At 35.0% G+C, this 7,622-nt stretch overlaps 1 long non-coding RNA gene and 1 other non-coding gene across 2 annotated transcripts; one reads left to right on the top strand and one right to left on the bottom strand.

The window, feature by feature from the left end:
- Positions 1-1,307: 1,307 nt before the first annotated feature.
- On the top strand, positions 1,308-1,409 carry LOC120136955. The gene has a single exon (XR_005517392.1). It is a non-coding gene; the product is annotated as a U6 spliceosomal RNA (small nuclear RNA).
- LOC120136804 lies at positions 1,380-2,821 on the bottom strand. The gene is made up of 2 exons (XR_005517376.1): positions 2,733-2,821; positions 1,380-2,651 (listed from the first exon to the last, which is right to left on the bottom strand). It is a non-coding gene; the product is annotated as an uncharacterized LOC120136804 (long non-coding RNA).
- Between the last annotated feature and the right edge of the window lie 4,801 nt (positions 2,822-7,622).

Genomic DNA, 7,622 nt, shown 5'->3' with positions numbered 1-7,622 from the left:
ACATGTTTAATACAAAAAGTTATTATTTTTGTTCGGTTTTGATACAAATTTTATTTTACTTCAAAATCATACATAACATTTAATTAGTTTCATTTAGTGTCCCACTGTTAAGAATTTAAAAGTTATGTTGACATGCTACCGTAAGATAATGTCACATCATCATTGAAAAATAAAAAATATCACACAATCAGTTCTGTTAATTTTTTAACGGTGGACTACCAAAATGAAACTTAAACTAAATGTTAGGTAATATTTTAAAACAAAATAAAATTTGGATACTAAAATGGAATAAAAGTAATAATTTGGATACTAAGCATGTAGTTTACCCTAATGTCTAATATCTCATTATTTATTACTTAATTTTGGATTTATTTACAAATATTTTTGATGTCATCTGAATATTATTATGAAATTATTATATTTCACCGACAATAAAATGTTTTTTCTCTTCGATATATAAAAGTTCATTTATATTAATTTTAATAAAAAAAATTCAAAAGGAAAATGAAAATCAATAGTTTCACATGGATTCAAAAGCAGTCTTAATGTGAAATAGAATGCATTTGCATCTTCAAACAAAACCACAAATTATATAAAAATATGAATTATTACTTTTGAAGTAGATTAAAACCATCTAAAATAAAAATAATTTTATGCTATAAAAATAAAAATTAATTTAAAATTAAAATCAATTCAAATAATTATAATTTTTATACTTATACATAATGAAGAGAAATAAAAATATTGAGCCAAAAACTATAAAAAAAATAATTAAGAAAAATTATGTGTACGGTACATGTCAAAGACACGTAATTATAAAAATATGAACACGAGCACAAATCGATCAATGATAACAACGACGACATGTATTTGTAAAAAAATATCATTTTGATAAATAATACTATTTGAGTATATTTTAATGAAAATGAAAAAAAAACAATATTCTAATAAAATAATAGTATATTTCATTATTTAAAATATAAATATTTATTTTTATAATATAAATATTATAGTTCAGTTTGATTTTGATTAATTTTTTTCTTGACCTTTTTACCTAAATATATTATATTTAAAAATAATTTTTTATCCTAACACTAATTGTAGATTATTTCTGAATCTAACCCTCTTTTCTACAATGAAGGATAAAAGCACATTCGTGAAAAGCGCATTCTGTTGGACATGTATTCTACCTATGTGACAACAACAGCAACAATGGTTAGATTGAAATGAAAAAAGAAAATAAGGGAAAAATATGAAAAATAATATATTATATATTATTATTATTATATTATTATTATTATTATTTTATCATTTCGGGGACATCCGATAAAATTAGAATGATACAGAGAAGATTAACATGACCCTGCACAAAAATAATACGCACAAATTAAATAATGGTCCAAAATCAACAGTAGCTTAACTTGGTTGGTAGAGGCATGGGCCCATATGCCAAGGTCAGGGTTCAATTCCCCTCAGCTACACGATTCCAAATATCTTACTTTGTAAATGCAATTTATATGCAATTCTATCTTCACACCTATAGAGTGAGCAGGAAACTTTATTATGTTCCCCTTCCCATTGCAGGAATGATATTATATTTGTTTTATCGGCATGTGACCCTTAGTATTAGCAAACCCTAATGCGAACGTTGACGTGAAAACAAGTGAGTTCGCCGGAACGCAAGGAGAAAGACCACCAGACGCTCCACCACAGGGAACATTTCCCAAGATCTGTTGCAAATAAGAGAGAATAACAACCCGGAATCAATCCATAACCAAGTTTCTAAGGTTCTGGGAGAAGGCGTTATAATAAAAAACACACAAGAAGGATTTTGTCAAATCCGAAGGTTATTGACTTGGAAAAATCGAAAGATGTTAGCATGGTAGAACTCCCTGAAGGAAGAAGTCCGGAGGAAGAAAAAGAAGATTCTTCGAAAGCGGCTGGATAACAAGGGAAAGAGAGGAGAACGTATGCGGACATGGTAACAGGAAAACAAAGCATGATGATGGAGGAAGATGAGTTTGTCTTGGTTGAGGAAGATTATGTCATCGACAACTCCGGACATTTCCCAACGATCAAATTTTCTGAGAGAATACATTTGATTCGATAACAACATGAAACAAGCGGTGATAGTAAGATTATTGGGTAGGACGATTGGATTCAAAGCCCTAGAATCCCGAATACAATCAATCTGGAAACCACAAGGGAGATACCAACTATTAGATATTGACAATGAATACTTCATTGTCAAATTCAAAATCGATAATGATTACTTGAAGATCTTAACAGAAGGCCCATGGACGATCTATGCAAGCCACCTAATAGTGCAACCATGGAGTATAACCTTCTCGACCGCAGAAAAACACCCGTCCCATGTAGTGGTTTGGATAAGACTCCCATGTTTGCCATATAGATGATACTATACGAAAGCCCTCTTCAATAAGATTGCATCTACAATTGGTAGAGTGATCAAGGTTGATTATAATACAAGTAGAGGGGAACGAGGTAGATTTGCAAGGTTAGCGATTATGCTAGATCTCAATAAACCATTGCTACCATGCATCGAAATTGATTGTTTCATCCAAAAACTAGAATATGAAGGTTTACACATGATTTGCCTCAACTGCGGAATCTATAGACACACAAGAAAGCTGCAAAAAAAAAACTAACAAGAGGTTAGTCATAAAGAAGGTACGAATGAACAAGAACCCTAACAACAGAAACATACATACCATTCACAAGAGAAACAAAAGGATATCGAGACCTACGTGTTGGAAATAAAACACTCACACAAACAACTTTTATTGAAACTCAAACAAATATTACAAGAGCACTCTCATTCAAAAACAAGAACTACAACTCACTCTTATAAGACTTTACTTATTCACTCACTTAGAAGCTCTTAATTTTTCTTGATGCTTAAACTAAAATAGGGAGGGGTATTTATACTACTCAAGAACAATCCTACACCACACAAATAAAATAACTTAAACCATTAAAATATACAAATACCTAACTCTTCACCTAATTCTTCACCTAACTTTTCACCTAACTAAATTGATGTAAGCAATGACATCAATTTAGTTTAGGTTTGGGTTTAGGCTCCCATAATGGATCAAGTTTATGATCCAACAACCCTTAAACTTGATTTTATGACCCGTAGTAAGTTCCTTAATCTTATGAAGTCTTCGCTTGTCAATGGATTGGTAAAAATATCGGCAACTTGATCTTGTGACTTCACGTATTCAACTTCCACATCTTTTCTTGCAACGCACTCCCTTATATAGTGGTAGCGAATATCGATGTGCTTACTTCGATCATGGAATACTGGATTTTTTGCTAAGGTAATGACTGACTGACTTGTTGTCCACACAAACCTTGGTAGGCTCTTCTTGTATCAAACCTATCTCCTTCAATAGATTTCTAAGCCAAATTGCATGACAAACGCATAAGGTAGCAACAACATATTCCGCTTCACAAGTGGACAATGTGACAATCAGTTGTTTCTTTGACATCCATGTGAAAGCAGTATCTCCCATGAAAAATACGAATCCAGTAGTGCTCCTTCGATTATCTATGTCTCCACCCCAATCACTGTCGTTATATCCAACAAGCTTGTAATAATTGGAAACTGAATAGAACAAGCCAAAGTCAATTGTACCCTTCAGATAGCGAAGAATTCTCTTTGTGGCTTTAAAATGGGTGGTTGTTGGAGATTCCATGTAGCGACTAACCAATCCAACTACATGAAGAATATCGGGCCTCGTGCAAGTTAGATGGCGTAGACTTCCCACCAAACTTTTGAAGAATGTTGGATCCACACTTTCGCCTTCTTCACGTTTGGACATCTTGATCCCGTATTTTGTCGGTGTGCTTATTGGCTTACAGTTCTCCATCTTGAACTTCTTCAGTATCTCCTTTGCATAGCTTTCCTGTGAAATGAAAATTCCGTCCTTTTATTGCTTAACTTCAATGCCAAGGTAGTACTCCATGAGCCCCATGTCTGTCATCTCGAATTCTTTCATCATCACATCCTTGAATTCATTAAACATGCTTGGGTTGCTTCCGGTGAAGATCAAATCATCCACGTAGAGACATACGATCAAAATATCTTCATCTTTGATCTTGATATATAGAGTGTGCTCGTAGGGACATTTGTTGAAGCCATTCTATTGGAAGTACTTGTCGATTCGGCTATTCCATGCTCTTGGTGCTTGTTTTAGCCCGTAAAGAGCCTTACTTTACATCCATTTGCTATATCTTCCACTTGTTTTGAGCTGCCAAAGAAATGATTAGTCTGATAGTCTCCAATCGAGCAACAGGAGAAAATACCTTATCATAGTCAATTCCATCCTTTTGACTATAGCCTTTAGCAACTAGCCTCGCCTTGTGCCTTTCAATCTCTCCTTTGGCGTTTTGCTTTGTTTTGTACACACATTTGACACCTATCGCCTTATGTCTCTTGGGAAGTGAGGTAAGTTTCCATGTGTCATTCTTCTAGATGGCCTTGATTTCTTCGTCCATTGCATCTCTCAATTTCTTTTCTTGTATCGCTTCTTGAAAGCTCAATGGTTCACAATCGGCAAACAGACAAAATAATATAAGATTATCTTGTCGTTCAGTTACCTCATAGAGATCTCTAAGGCTTCTTGTACGTTGCACAACTCTTTCACTTTGACTCCCACTTAACGATGATGAAGGTGATGAGTCTCATTGAGTGGTTGATGTTGGTGAAGTGGGTGGAGTTTCAATCTCTTGTTGAGGTTCACCTAGTTGTTCCCTCATTGTCTGCTCATCTTCTTCAAACTAAGGAAAGAAATTGAAGTCATTTGCATGAGAGTTAAAATCCCATTCTCCTTCTTCATTGAAGACTACATCTCGACTAATCATAATCTTTTTATTGTCTGGATTGTACAGCTTGTAGCCTTTTGAATTTGCATCATAGCCGATGAAGATAAAACTCTCGCTTTTATCATTAAGCTTCGTTCTTCTCTCGTCTGGTACGTGAACATGGGCTATACTTCCAAAGATTCTCAAGTGGGAAATATCATGCTTTTTTTCACTACATGCCTCTTTCGGTGTCTTTCCCTATACACTTCTTCTTGGAGATCGATTTATCAAGTAGACTGTACACGCTACTGCTTCTGCCCAAAATTCATTGGGTAGTTTCTTGCTTTTGAGCATGCTTCGTTTCATGTCGAGTATTGTTCTGTTCTTTCTTTCTACGACACCATTTTGCTGAGGGGATCTAGGAACTGTCATTGGTCGACGAATTCCATTTGCTTCACAAAACTCTTGAAACTCCTTGTAAGTAAATTCTCAACCTCGGTCAGATCTCATGGCTTTGATCTTTTTACCACATTCTCTCTCCACTGATGCTTTGAACTTCTTGAAGACTTCGAAAACTTCTGACTTCTGTTTCAAGAAATATACCCAGATTTTTCTTGAAAAATCATCAATGAAGAGAAGAAAATATTTACTGTTACCGAGAGAGCTTGGCTTAATCGGTCTACACACATCGGTATGGATGAGCTCAAGTGGCTTCTTGGCTCTTGTCTCTGGCTCCTTTGGAAAGCTTTTCCTTAATTGTTTCCCGACTAGATACCCTTCACAAAGTTGGTCAGGATGGTTGATGCGAGGTAGTCCCTTCACCATCTCCTTCTTAGATAGTTGTTCTAGATCTCTAAAATTGAGATGCCCAAATCGAAGATGCCAAAGCCATGATGCATCTTTGTAGCAAGCTTTCAGGCACTTTGCAACATCATTTTATATGTTGATCAAGAACATTCTATTATTTGACATCGACACTTTAGCAATGAAGTTATTCTTATCATCTTTTATAGAAAGATTATAATTATTCATATGAATAACATAACCTTTCTCTACCAGTTGCCCTAAACTTAAGATGTTACTTTTCATATTGGGCATATAGTAGACATTTAAAATAAATTGATGTCTCCCATCTTTCAAATGGATAAGAATGTTACCTCTCTCTTTCACTGCTATTGTGGAATCATCTCTAAACAAAACATTTCCGCTTACTGACTCGTCTAGCTCCACGAACATGTCTTTCCTTCCACACATGTGATTGCTTGCACCACTGTCAAGATACCAGGAATTTGCTTGGCCACCATTAGTTTCCTTTCGTGCTAGAAGAAGAGTTTCTTTGCCATCTGTCTTTTCCTCCACATAGTTGGCATTCTCCTCAATTTTGTTGTTGGGAGATCTACATTCTGAAGCATAATGCCCAAACTTCTGACAATTATAACATCGAACTTGAGATTTGTCATACTTTGAGTTCGGATTGATTCTTCCACGGCCTCGTGTTGAGCTTTCTCCTTTCTCATAGTTGTTGTTGGAATTATTGTTGTTATAATTCCAGCATCTTCCACGACCTCGACTTCTACCTCGTCCATGTCCTCTGCCTCTGCCTTGGCCAAGTTGGTTTCTATCATTGCGTTGACTTTCATGCATATCCTTGAGTTGCAGCTTGAGGAGTTGCTCAGTAAACTCATGCTTCTTCTTATGCTTCTCTTCGTATGCTTGCAATGATCCTTGGAGTTGCTTGATCGTCATTTCTTCCAAGTCCTTAGTTTCTTCAATCGTCACGACTATGTGCTTAAATTTGGGATCCAACAAATGGAGTATCTTCTCTATTATCCTCACATATTCTATCTTTTCACCATTTCTTTTCAATTGATTAGAAACAACTACTACTCTTGAGAAATAATCTAAAATAGACTCAGATGCTTTCATGTGAAAGGATTCGAATTCACCTCTTAATGTTTGAAGACGAACCTTCTTCACTTGCTCAAATCCTTTGTAAGAGGTTTGCAGCTTCTCCTACGCTTCCTTGCTAGAGCTTGCACTCGAAATCTTTTCAAAACCATCATCATCTAATGCTTGATAGATGAGGTAGGGAGCCTTATTGTCTCTCTTTCTTAAATTCTTCAAAGTTGTCTTTTGATCTGGTGTAAGAGTAGCAAAAGCATCATCATCCGTTGGCTTGTTATAACCTTTCTCTATGATATCCCACAAATCTTGTTGTAATACCCTAATTTTTTCCGGGCAATTTTAAATTCACTTGAAGATGATCGAGAATTAATTTGAAGATATTTGTGCTCGATGAGAAATTAATTTGAATGACATGAGGGTGTTGATGAAAGATGAATGGAAGATTGCATTTGGGTTAATATGAAAATCGAGAAACTTTAGGTATTGAATTGGATTGTCATCATATTTATTTCATTTTGGAAATCAAGATAAATTGGAACAAAAGCAATCGATAAAGCAAAGCGATAGAAATGCGAGGACTCTTGAGGTACATATTCCAAGCATATTTGGGTGCTGAAGTCTTCTTAACAATTATTAAATTATCTCTTATCTTTCTAACGTACTTTGAATCGTATCAATCCGGTATCAGTAGCTCGATATATGCTTAATTAACTGAAGACTGTGCAAGCTGGAAAATTAATACAGGAATTACGAATTCTGTTCAACAAACTTTTGTTTTCCATTCACTTGCACAAATAGACACGTGGGAACAATCTGATGGGACACTATAACAACATATTAATTTACGTGGGAGACAACTTATGATGGAGCAATAAGTGACATCCATT

The sequence above is a fragment of the Hibiscus syriacus genome, unplaced genomic scaffold (genome assembly GCF_006381635.1).
Source record: "Hibiscus syriacus cultivar Baekdansim isolate YM2019G1 unplaced genomic scaffold, ASM638163v2 tig00110637_pilon, whole genome shotgun sequence".
In the NCBI taxonomy this organism is placed as follows: domain Eukaryota; kingdom Viridiplantae; phylum Streptophyta; class Magnoliopsida; order Malvales; family Malvaceae; genus Hibiscus; species Hibiscus syriacus.
The sequence above is the reverse complement of the archived record's forward strand: the minus strand, read 5'-3'. Positions and strand labels throughout refer to the sequence as shown.